This window comes from Apodemus sylvaticus, chromosome 2 (assembly GCF_947179515.1).
Source record: "Apodemus sylvaticus chromosome 2, mApoSyl1.1, whole genome shotgun sequence".
Taxonomy (NCBI): domain Eukaryota; kingdom Metazoa; phylum Chordata; class Mammalia; order Rodentia; family Muridae; genus Apodemus; species Apodemus sylvaticus.
The window spans coordinates 120,581,417-120,595,036 of record NC_067473.1 but is presented as its reverse complement, the minus strand read 5'-3'; the positions used below and the strand labels follow the sequence as shown (position 1 = coordinate 120,595,036).

General features: G+C 39.5%; 1 pseudogene; it reads right to left on the bottom strand.

Moving 5' to 3' along the window:
* Positions 1–10,230: 10,230 nt before the first annotated feature.
* Positions 10,231–11,242, bottom strand: LOC127677542 (vomeronasal type-1 receptor 51-like; annotated as a pseudogene).
* Between the last annotated feature and the right edge of the window lie 2,378 nt (positions 11,243–13,620).

Genomic DNA, 13,620 nt, shown 5'->3' with positions numbered 1-13,620 from the left:
ACTGCAGGAATCTCTGTATGCTATGGGAGAAGACTGCAATGTGCTCTGAAGGCACACAAGTAAATCTTCTAGTTACCTTCAATTGTCAACTTGATACAGTCTAGAGTCACCTGAAGAGTTCTCAATAACAAAGGGAGCTAAGGAAGCCAGGGGTAGAAAGTCAGTAGGCCGCCACCTTCTGTAGTTTCTCTTTCACTTCCTGCTTGAGCTCCTGCCCTGGCTTTTCTCACGAATGGCCTAGAACTTGTAAGTTGAAGCAAATTATTGTCTGTCCAAGATGCTTTTGGTCATAGTATCTTATCACAGCAACATGGAAGCAAACAAGTATATGAAGGATCTTGAATGATGCTTGTGGGTCTTAGTTTGCTCCCATGATTCAGTCAGAAAAGATGTTTAAAGATTTTAAAAAATTAAGATGTACCAGTTTTAGAAGTATTCCATTCAAAAAACCTCATGTGGTGAAACCCACTGTAACAAAAATTGTATCTTAACAGCTCCTTTCAGTGCACATTGTCAACACTGAAAGCCAGGTAGGACTCTGCATGAGAAGGTCGGATGCACACCTTTGTTTGTCTTTGCTGTGTCTTCTCTGGGACCAGTGTTAGAATATTGTGGAGGATGTGTTCCCAGGATAACACTGTGGTTTTCCTTGGGCTCCCTGAACTGGATCATTTCAGTTGAATGACTTCCCACAGGGCACAGTATAGATGACAGCAAGAGTTTATTACAGGATAGCTTGAGGAATTTCCAGTGCAAAAGTAAGCACTGGACAGAGTTCATCGTGGAGGAAATCACTGTCCAGGGATGAGAGCCAAAGAGCAGGTTGTGGGGCTTTACATACTGAGGTAGGCTTCATAGTTTTCCAAAGACTCTGGAACAGGAAGCTTCACCAAGAGCTCTTTTCTATTCATGATTCTGACATGCCCATGTATATATTTACCCTTAAGGAAGGGGATGAGAGTATGTCTTGTTCCTTAGTGGATACTTTTCTTCTAGGCAGGTAATAACCTGCTGAGGTGATAGGTTACTAGCAGTTAACCAACTCCTGTCTCCAAGCAGGGCCAGATTCACCTCCAATATCCCATTATTTTGACTCAAAATAAGGTAATAACAATTTTAACAGAATTACAGAATGGAAATAGTACATATATAAGAATAGACAACTTCAGCACCTGGAAATACCTTCCCTTTCCTGGGCCCTAGTGAAGCCCTACTACCTCCATGTTCTCTAGTCTTTGTCTATCCTTTTAAGAGGTTGTTTAGTAATCTAAGGAGGAAGAGTTGTATAATTCTCCCTTCCTCAAAAATAGTGATCCCACAAGGACACATATGGGACATTCAAAGCTGGTTTTGAAGGAATGGATGGGGACATACATTTTGGCAAGTAAGGACATTTTCTATTAGTCCACAAACCCACTGAAAACTTTCCCTTTGGGAAAGTGCTCTTGAGATAGAAATTTTATCCTATTTTCACAATCCTGGGATTGAACAAAACTCCCCCTACTACAGTCTCTGTCTTCTAGTTTATTTGGTAGTGGAAATTATGTGGATTGGAGACCTAGCATACATCAAGTTCAGTTCTGGATTTTACAAAGATTTGTAAAATCTGCCTAGAAGAAAAGGTGGGGGATAGGCCCTGATTACTGACTTTTAATAATCTATGCTACTACATATTAGATGGATCCTCTGCATCTCTAATGAGCTGGAGAATGATCAGCCACTCCTTTCATTCATTTCCTTGCTTTTATCCCTTGATTTGATAGCATATGCATCGATGGGGTTGTGTAGCAAAGCCTCATCTTCTGGTAATGTTGAGATTCATCTGGATCTCCTTTCTTCCACAGTTTGGGTCCCAGCAATCCAGGGTAAGTGAGAAAATGAAGAAAGTATAGGCACACCAGTGCTCCAATGGCACCCAAGGGTAGGGCAGCACATCAGCAATCTGTGCCAGGGGAATGCAAGTCATCCAGTGGTGAGGAAATAGCCTTACTGGCCCACAGGAGGTTCAAGCACCAGCCAGTGACAGCAGGACAAACTAACACCAGAGATAACCAGATGGCAAAAGGCAAACATAGGAACAATACTAACAGAAATCAAGGCAATATGGTAGCATCTGAACCCAATTCTCCAACAACAGCAAGTTCTGGGTTCCCCCAACACACCAGAAAAACAAGATTGGATTTAAAATCACTGGTCATAAGGGTATTAGAGGATTACAAGAAGGACATAAATAAATCTCTTAAAGAAATACAGGAGAACATGAATAAGGTAGAAGCCCTTACAAAGGAAACACAAAATCACTTAAAGAAATCAAGGAGAATATGGGTCAACAGATAGAAGCCAATAAATAGGAAACGCAAAAAATCACTTAAAGAAATGCAGGATAAATTGGAGCAACAGGCAGAAATCATGAAAGAGGAAACACAAAAATCTCTTAAAGAAATACAGAAAAATGCAAACAAACAAGTGAAGGAACTGAGCGAAACCATCCAGGATCTAAAAACAGAAGTATAAACAACTAAGAAATCACAAAAGGAGACAACATTGGAGATAGAAAATCTTGGGAAGAAATCAGGGGCCAGATTGCAAATATCAACCACAGAATACAAGAGACAGAAGAAAGAATCTCAGATGCTGAAGATACCACAGAAACCATAGACTCAACTGTCAAATAAAATGCAAAATGCAAAAAGCTTGTAATCCAAAACATCCAGGAATTCCAGGACACAATGAGAAGACAAAACCTAAGGAATATAGGCATAGATGGGAGTGAAGATTTACAACTTAAAGCGCCAGCAAATATCTTCATCAAAATTATGTAAGAAAACTTCCCTAACCTAAAGAGAGAGAGATGAACATGAATATACAAGAAGCCTACAGAACTCCAAACAGACTAGGATGAGGTCTTAAAGCCTGTTACCCTATTGATCCATTTTGTCTACAAGGCCACACCTACTGCCAAAAGGCTATATCTCCTAATAGTTCCACTCTATGGGCCAGGCATATTCAAACATAACAGCTTCAAATCTCTGCGTTACTTAAATCGAAGAAGCAAAGTTCAATAATAATTCTAGACAAACACAGAGCAGAAAACATTACAGCAAGATGTGGATTTAAGGTCACCTTTTTAAGTGTGCATAATTGATTAATTTTAGGAGTTAAAGAAAATGAATATCCTCATAAGAAAACACGTCCATTACCTATTCAGAGCACAGTCCCCTATGCTCAACTTCTCCTTTGCGGATGCTGAAAACCTCCTTGTAGCCTGAGAACTCCTCCTCCCTCAGGCTGCCAGAGACCAAACCACCTCTTGATTCTGCCCTTGGGTGTACAGCACTTACCCAGATAGATGTGGCAGGGGAGGACTCAGTGCTTGAGGAGATCCTGCACAGGCTTAAATTAAAGGAGTTTTTAATGCATGACAGCAATTTGTAATTTTAGTGTCCGTAGAAGGTGACAAATACTCACTGGAGAGCAGGGAGACCTGGCATCCCAGTGGAGCAACTTCCCACTTTTGATCTGACTTCCTGTGATCTGGATAACAGCCATCTGGGGAGGGCTGGGCATAAACTTTATCTGAGTTATGCTACAACATCTGTAGTGGGGATCAGAAAGTTTGCACCAACTGGACAACTCTAACTTTGCTCCTTTTGAACTTTGGGTGTAATCATTCCCAAACCATTTCATACTTTGTTATGTGTCTGCTCTAGAGTGAGAGACTCCTAGGCCTCCCATGAATCCTTATCACTTGGAGTCTCTTACCCCCCACCCCCCCTACCCCCCGTGTTAACAGGCAGCCCTTGCTGGGTCAGTCCTCATGTGGAATATCTGGATTCCACATACTATTGGTTCTATGTGCCTTAATTTCCATATGTTCAGGTTCATAATTAGAGCTGTGAGTGACATTTACAGGTAAATTTGAAAAGAAATAATAGAAAACTGTAGAGGGAGAGAAGCATAGCTGGGGGTTTTTGTGAGGCATCTTATTGCAGGTTTAACCTAAAATTCCACTACCACCTCCTGTTCACTCTCTGCTCAATGAATGGGTTCAAGATGTGAGTTCTCACTAAGAGGACACATTACAAGAATAAAATTTATCTGGAGGCAGAAACTGGACATTCAATTGAGGAAGGACAATGAAGTTATCATGAAAGGATGAAAATGTTGCATCAGAAGTTGGACAAGAATATTTACAAAAATCATGGATTGACTGTAACTCTAAATTTCTATAAAGAAATGCTGTTATCATAGGTTTGTCATTATGGAGATTGCAGAGGGAGTTGTGTTGATGCCAAAAGCACAGTCACGAGTTGAAGGTTCTGAGCTCAGAAAACATGCATTTCCAGTGAAATCTTGGATAGGTCTCAATGCTGACATAGTTCACAGCAAGCTTGATGCCTCCCCTTCATTCCCATAGTGTAGTGTTCTACAAACTTTTCTGATTAGACAAAAATCATTTAAAGAAATTCAGAAGAATATGTGTCAAAACATAGAAGCCAATAAAGAGGAAATGCAAAAATCACTTAAAGAAATACAGGAGAACTTGGATCAACAGGCAGAAGTCATGAAAGAGGAAACACAAAGATCTCTTAAAGAATTACAGGAAAACACATACAAACAAGAGAAGGAACTGAGCAAAACCATCCAGGATTTAAAAACAGAAGTAGAAACAACTAAGAAATCACAAAGGGAGACAACATTGGAGATAGAAAACCTTGGGAAGAAATCAGGGCACATAGATGCAAATATCAACAACAGAATACAAGAGGTAGAAGAAAGAATCTCAGATGCTGAAGATACCATAGAAACCATTGACTCAACAGTCAAAGAAAATGCAAAATGCAAAATGCAAAATGCAAAATGCAAAAAGCTTGTAACCCAAAACATCCAGGAAATCCAGGACACAATGAAAAGACCAAACCTAAGGATTATAGGTATAGATGAGAGTGAAGATTTACAACTTAAAGGGCCAGCAAATATCTTTAACAAAATTATGGAAGAAAACTTCCCTAACCTAAAGAGAGAGACACCCATTAATATACAAGAAGCCTACAGAACTCCAAACAGACTAGGATGAGGTCTTAAAGCCTGTTAACCCATAGATACAAGACTGCTATACCCAGCAAAACTCTCAATCACTATAGGAGAAACAAAGATATTCCATGACAAAACCACGTTTACACAATATCTTTCCACAAACCCAGCCCTAGAAAGGATAATAGGGGGAAAACACCATTGCAAGGAGGAAAAACATAGCATGGAATAAGCAAGATAGTAATCTTCTTTCATCGAACCCAAAAGAAGATAACCACTCAAATATAAAATTAACATCAAAAATTACAGAAAGCAATAATCACTATTCCTTAATATCTCTTAACATCAATGGACTCAATTCCCCAATAAAAAGACATAGACTAACAGAATGGATATGTAAACAGGACCCTACATTTTGCTGAATACAGGAAACACACCTCAGTGTCAAAGACAAAAACTACCTTAGAGTAAAAGGCTGGAAGACAATTTTACAAGCAAATGGTCTCAGGAAACAAGCCAGAGTAACCATCCTAATATCAAATAAAATTGATTTTCAACCTAAAGATATCAAAGGAGACACAGAAGGACACTTCTTACTGGTCAAAGGAAAAATCCACCAAGAAGAACTCTCGATTCTGAACATCTATGCTCCAAATGCAAGGGTACCCTCATTAATAGTTAGAAACTTTACTAAAGCTCAAAGCACACATTGCACCTAACACAATAATTCTGGGTGACTTCAATACCCCACCCTACTCAATGGACTGATCAGGAAAATAGAAACTAAACAGGGACACAGTGAAACTAATTGAAGCTTTGGACAAATTGGATTTAACATATATATATATAAACACATCAAAACCATCATTCACCATGATCAAGTAGGATTCAACCCAGGGTTGCAGGGATGGTTCTGTATAAGGAAATCCATTAATGTAATCTACTACATAAACAAACTCACAGAAATAAAACCACATAATCATTTCATTAGATGCTGAAAAAGCATTTGACAAAATTCAGAATCCTTACATCCTTAAAGTCTTGGAAAGAACAGGAATTCAAGGCCCATACCTAAACATAGCAAAAGCAATATACAGCAAACCAGTAGCCAACATCAAACTAAACGGAGAGAAACTTGAAGCAATCCCGCTAAAATCAGGGACGAGACAAGGCTGTCCTCTCTCTCCATATATTTTCAATATAGTACTTGAAGTTCTAGCTAGAGCAATTAGACAACAAAAGGAGGTCAAGGGGATAGAAATTGGAAAGGAAGAAGTCAAATTATCACTATTTGTGACATGATAGTCTACTTAAGTGACCCGAAAACCTCCACCAGAGAACTTCTACAGCTGATAAAAAACTTCAGCAAAGTGGCTGGTTATAAAGTCAACTCAAGCAAATCAGTAGCCTTCCTATACTCAAGGTATAAGCAGGCTGAGAAAGAAGTTAGGGAAATGACACCCTTCACAATAGCCACAAACCATATAAAGCATCTTGGTGTGAATCTAACCAAACAAGTAAAAGATCTGTATGACAAGAACTTGAGGTCTATGAAGAAGGAAATTAAAGAAGGCCTCAGAAAATGGGAAATTCTTACATGCAGGTGGATTGGCAGGATTAATATAGTTAAAATGGCCATCTTGCCAAAAGCAATATACAGATGCAATGCAATCCCCATCAAAATCCCAACTCAGTTCTTCATAGAGTTATAAAGATCAATTCTCAAATTCACCTGGAATAACAAAAATCCAGGGTAGCTAAAACTATTCTCAATATTAAAAGAACTTCTGGGGGAATAAGTATGCTGGACCTCAAGCAGTACTACAGAGCAATAGTGTTAAAAACTGCCTGGTATTGGTAGAGTGACAGGCAGGCAGATCATTTGAATAGGACTGAAAACTCAGAATTGAACCCACACACCTATGGTCACTTGATCTTCGACAAAGGAAATGAAAACATCCATTGGAAAAAAGATAGCCTTTTCAACAAATGGTGCTGGTTCAATTGGAGGTCAGCATGCAGAAGAATGCAAATTGATTCACTCTTATCTCCTTAGACTAAGCTCAACTCCAAGTGGACCATAGACCTCCACATAAAACCAGACACACTGAAACTAATAGAAAAGAAACTGAGGAAGATCCTTGAGGACATGGGCAAAGGGGGAAAGTTCCTGAACAGAACACCAATAGCTTATGCTCTAAGATCAAGAATTGACAATTAGACCTCTTAAAATGACAAAGTTTCTGTAAGGCAAAGGACACTGTCAAAAGGACAAAATGGCAACCAACAAATTGGGAAAGGATCTTCACCAACCCTACATTTGACAGAGGTCTAATATCCAATATATATAAAGAACTCAAGAAGTTAAACCCAAGAAAACCAAATAACCCTATTAAAAATGGGGTACAGAACTAAACAAAGAATTTTCACGGGAAAAAATTTGGATGGCTGAGAAGCACCTTAAGAAATGTTCAACATCATTACTCGTTAGGGAAATGCAAATCAAAACAACCCTGAGATTTCACCTCACACCAGTCAGTATGGCTAAGATTAAAAACTCAGGAGACAGCAGGTGGAGGAAGAGGAACACTCCTCCATTGCTGGTGGGATTGCAAGCTGGTCCATCTACTCTGGCAATCAGTCTGGTGGTTCCTCAGAAAACTGTGCAAGGCATTTCTGGGGGGAACCTTCTATACCACTCCTGGGCAGAGGATTCCCCAGCATGCAATAAGGTCACATGTTCCACTATGTTCATAGCAGCCTTATTTATAATAGCCAGAAGCTGGAAAAAAACCCAGATTTCCCTCAGTGGAGGAATGGATACAGAAAATGTGGTATATTTACACAATGGAATGCTACTCAGCAATTAAAAACAATGAATTCATGAAATTCTTAGGCAAATAGTTGGATCAGGATAATATTGTACTAAGTGAGGTAATTCATTCAGAAAAGAACACACATAGAATGCAGTTACTAATAAGTGGATATTAGCCCGGAAGCTCAGAATACCCAAAACACAACCCACATATCTAATCATTCCCAAGAAGAAGGAAGAAGAGGGCCCGGGTCCTAGAATATCTTGATGCAGCATTGTAGGGGATTGCCAGGACAGAGGAGTGGGAAGGTATTGATTGGGGAACTGGCAGAGGGAAGCAGACTTATGGGACTTAGGGAGAAGGGGGACCCTGGAAATGTAAAATCATTTGGAGTGTAAACAAAGAATATAAAAAACAAACAAAAAAAACAAAAAACAAAAAACAAACCAAAAAAACTGAGAAATGGGACCTCATTAGACTGGAAAGCTTCTGTAAAGGAAAGGACATGGTCAATAGGACAAAACAACAACCAACAGACTGGAAAAAGATCTTTACCACCCTGAGATGTGATAGAGGGCTAATATCCAATGTATACAAAGAACTCAAGAAGTTAGTCTCCAAAAAGTCAAATAGCCCTGTTAAAAGTGGGGTACAGAGCTAAACAGAGAAGGCTCAACAGAGGAAATTTGAATGACTGTGAAGCACCTAAAGAAATCTTCAACATCCTTAGTTTTCAGGGAAATGCAAATCAAAACAATCCTGAGAGTCACCTCACACCAGTCAGAATGGGTAAGATGAAAAATTGAGGATACAGCAGATGCTGAGGAGGATGTGGAGAAAGAGAAACACTCCTCTATTGCTGGTGGGATTGCAAGGTGGTACAACCACTCTAGAAATCAGTTTGGCAGTTCCTCAGAAAATTAGATAGCTATACCACTCCTGGGCATATAGCCAGAAGATGCTCCAACATGTAATAGGCACACATGTTCCACTATTTTCATAGCAGCCTTATTTATAATAGCCAGAAGCTGGAAAGAACTCAGATGTCTTTCAACAGAGGAATGGGTACAGAAACTGTGGTATATATACATAATGGAGTATTTCTCAGCTATTGAAAACAATGAATTCATGAAATTTTTAGGCAAATGGATGGAACTAGAAAGTGTCATTTGGAGTGAGGTAACTCAATCAGAAAAGAACACATGTTGTATGCACTCACTGACAAGTGGATATTAGCCAAAAATCTCAGAATAAACAAGATACAATTCACAGACCACATGAAGATCAAGCGGAAGGAAGACCAAAGTGTGGGCGCTTCTATTTTTCTGAGAAAGGGAACAAAATACTCACAGCAACAATTATGGAGACAAAGTGTGGGCCAGAGACTGAAGAAAAAGCCATCCAGAGACTGTCTACCTGGGGATTCATCCCATAAACAGTCACCAAACCTGACACTATTGTAGATGCTAAGAATTGCTTGCTGAAAGGATCCTGATATGGCTGTCTCCTGAGGGGCCCTGCCAGAGTCTTACAGATACAGAGGCAGATGCTAGCAGCCAACCACTGGACTGAGTGCAGGGTCCCCAATAGAAGAGCTGGAGGGAGGACTGGAGGAGCTAAAGGGGTTTGCAACCTCATGGGAAGAAGAGAGATGTAGGCCAACCAGACCCCCAAGGCTCCCAGGGACTAAGCCATCAACCAAGGTGTACACATAGTTCCAGTCATATCTGTGGCAGAAGAATGCATTGTAGAGAGGTCCTTGGTCCTATGAAGGCTCCACAGATGCTCCAGCATCGGGAAATCGAGGTCGGGTAGGTGGGAGTGGGTTGTGTGGAAGGGCATCTTCTGGAGGCAGGGGAAGAGATGATGGGTTGAGGGTTTTCTGGGGGGGATGCTCTCAGAAATTGATAAATAATTAATAAGTAATTAATAAATGATTACTTATAAAATAAAAAAAAGAAAAATGTAACATTTATTTGCTTAATAGGCTTTCAATTACATACAATGAATGCTTCTCTAATTTGTCAAAATGCATAACAGAAAATTGGAATATCAGAATGTATTTGAAGTGGTCACATATGTACAAACAGTGTGGGGCATCTAAGAGCAAGATGGGCAAGAACTACCTCAAAGGACAAATTGAGAAATAAAATAAAAAGTTAAATTAAATTAAATTAAAAATAACCTTCTTTTATGTCAAAGTATATTGGCAAATCTTCTGTTATATGTTTACCATCTTGATGGTTAAAATAAATCATTTTAAGAGAAAAACAACTTCATATTTCACACATGGCAAAGCACATTGAAAGCACACTGTGACTGATAGTTCTTATGGCAGTTTATTGGCTTCTCTTAAATTATCTTGCCCATAAAAGAAGATTCAAACATTTATCTTCCTTTTGCACATGGACTTCAAAAAGTTCACTATTTGCTTTTCAGTGCTCATAAAAACAAAAGGGCTGAGTGTGGCATACATGTGCACCACAAAGATTTGGACAGAGTAAGATGTTGGATCATTCAGGAACATAGTTCTTGAGCTGGAGACAATGCTGTCGAATATACACATCAGCACAAAGAAGCTCATGAGCATCAGGATGGTCTGGGTGGCCCTTTGCTCTGGGGATGATTTGGGGGAATGACTGATACCTTGTAGATTCTGTGCCTGTTTCTTGTGCCTGCACAAGAGAGTCACCATGTACCAAGTTGAGAGGACCATGAGACTAATAAGAAAGACTTCCCTGATGGCTATCAGTGAGGAAAACATGCTCTGTATGAGGTAACCCAAGGGTAAAATACAGCAAGATTGAGTAACATAAATAAAATCATTTGTGGTCAAATTTGGGGTGGCAATGATGGATATCAAGAGGTGACTGCTAATTAACATATAGAGGACACCCAGGAACATAATGAAGCATGAGACGTGATGGGGAGATTTGTGCTTGAACTTTGCTAAACAGGAGCTTCTGGGACTGAGGATGATGGCCTGGAGGACACTCAACACGCTGGTGGTACAAAGGGAGAGACCCCTCATAATTCTGTACAGGTAGACAAGAAATTTACATATGATGTCATCCCATCCTGTCCACAAAACAAAACTGTCAGTGGTTATGAATACCACGACAAGTAGTGTCAATAGGTGGATAAGAGACAAGAGACCAATGGGCAGATCAGTGAGTCGGGGCCTGTGCCCATGAATGAACTTGAGGGTGTGGAATAGAAGAAGGAAGCTGTTGCCTGAGATCCCAATGCCAATTTCCAAGTAAAAGGTGGTCCTTATGTTAGAATTAGTGTTTAGTCTGCTGTTCTTATTCATCATATGTGAGAAAAGTGACAGAAGAGAAAAGAACAGAATCTCATGCATCACTCCATGGCAACTCTGCTCCCCTCAACATATTCTATTGAAAACTACAGTTCAACCTCACACCCCATAGACCCATTCACTTTTTCTAAGCTGATCTGTGGTTAAATCGTTGTGTCCCATGTTTACTGTATCAATGTGTAAGCTCCTTCAACATTAAATACTACACACATCACAGATTATATCTTTTTCTTTTTTAGCATGTATGGGTTTTACTGGAGTAGGAAAGGAAGCTTACTTGGATTTCATCTACAACATCTTCACTACCAGGAACATTACAGAGTTTTACTATTTTGTGTGAGTTTGAAAGAGGATTGTGTGTGTGAAATCAGTCTTTCCCAATGAAAGAGGTACCATGGATTGGGTATGCCCTTATTCTATTTGAGTTTATCTTTACCAAATTTATTGTAAAACCCAATTTCCTAATATATGTTTATAGCAAATGTTGGGAATTGTGATCTGTGAATACAGACGTTTCTCATTCCACCTACAATCTGCCATTTTATCCAAGCGTGACCTAGAAAACTATGAGGCTGAGCTCCAGTCACCTCTTCCTGGACATAAACACAGTCATGTGCCTGTGTCAGGTGGGCTCTAGGTATATAGGAACATGCAGTTTACACAGCAAACATGGCAGTGTTCCAGCTCAAGATGGCCTGTGTAGATATTTCTCCTGCTGGTTCTTTCATGCAGTGCCTTATACTCTTGCTCTAGGAGAGATAAGGTAGATCATAGTGACCGGTCAGCTCCATCCCTGCTTGAAACATAAGATAAAAGATAAATAAATTACATAACAGCAGAACATTGGAGTGGAGTCTTATCCAAAGAACTCAGCTGGACAATTCAGTCATAAGTGCATCTTCCATGTTTCTAATCTCAATCTTGAACTGCCTCCAAGAGAATAGCAAAGTGGGCAAATGTCTTTAAGAGCTTACTCCATATCATCTTTCAGGATATGAAGTCTGGGGGAAATAGAACTACAATTCAAAGAGTTCGGGTTATTCCTTTTTTAGAGAATTAAAGGAAAAAGTTACGACTTAGTCTTAAAATATAGGCTCTATAGGAGTCTGCATCCCCTCTTTCCATAACTGAGGGTCGATCGATACTTCTCCAGATTCCTGATATGACAACTCCAACTTTATATTCTTTGATGTGCTGTATAGGCTGTAAAATTATTACAGATTCTCGATCAGACATTGACTTAGTAAAATACCATAACCAAAGCTATGTTAGGTAGGAAAGCCTTTATTGCATGTTGCTGCTAATAATCCATCATCCAGGGTTGTTGTTAGAAGAACTGAAGGCAGAGACATACATGCAGGGACTGATGCTCAATCATGTAAGAGTGCTAGTCACTGGTTTTTATGCCATGGTATTCTTTAGTATCCACCATCCCAGAGCCTATGCTCACACTGAGCTGGGCCCTCTCACATTGATTTTCAATCAAAAAAGCTCACCACAAATGTGACCACATGTCAGTCTGGTGGGGGAATTATTTGAACTGACATTGCCTACCTTCATTCCAAATTATTTTCCTTGTGCCAAACAAACACACAAAGAAACAAACAAACCAAAACAGCTGGCGCAGTTGACCCCTTGTCAGGTAGACACACAAACACATCACTGCTTCACTCTAACATTGTCTCTTTTTTTGTTCCCCAGATATTATTCTAATATCAGCATTTCAATATAAAAGTTCCACATACTTTAAAAGTTCAATCTCCTTTACATTTTCAAATCCCATTTGCCACTCAAAGCTTCTCCAAAATTTCAGTGTCTAAAATATCCAGTTTCTCTAATATTTTCAAAATTTCTCTTAAATACATATACTCTCTATAAAACTCGAAAGTCTACATAAAACTTTAAAATCCAATTAAATCTCAAATTCTCTTAATAGTGGGCCCCTGTACCGTAAATAATAATTTGAATATTTTCTTGTTTGCAAAAGGAAGAACCAGGGCACTGTCAACAAATTTGATAAAAATACAACAGTGTAAAACTGTGTCGGGTTCTGGGATTCACTAACAATCTTCTGGGCTCCTCCACAGTGCTGGGAAAGCCTTCCATAGCACACACAGCTCGTCTGCTAGACTCAAAGTGTCCTCACCCTATGGCAGCTGCTGGTCTCCTTGGTAGATGTCCTGTGATGCTGACATCTCAGATTGCCTGGATCTGCACTTCAACTAGGCTGAAGCTACTTTGATAGTCTCACCTTGACTCTCTTTAGGGACTCTAATCCTGCCATAAGGCTACAAGCTCTAGTGTCACTCCCTGATTCCTTGATGCCTTCAGAACCAGTACAAGTGAGAGACTCTTAAGCTGTCAACTTTGAAAACCCTTTTTCAGAAGATTTTTAATTGTTTTATCAAGGAAAAAATTCATATTAGTGGTTGTTAACTTAATACATGAATG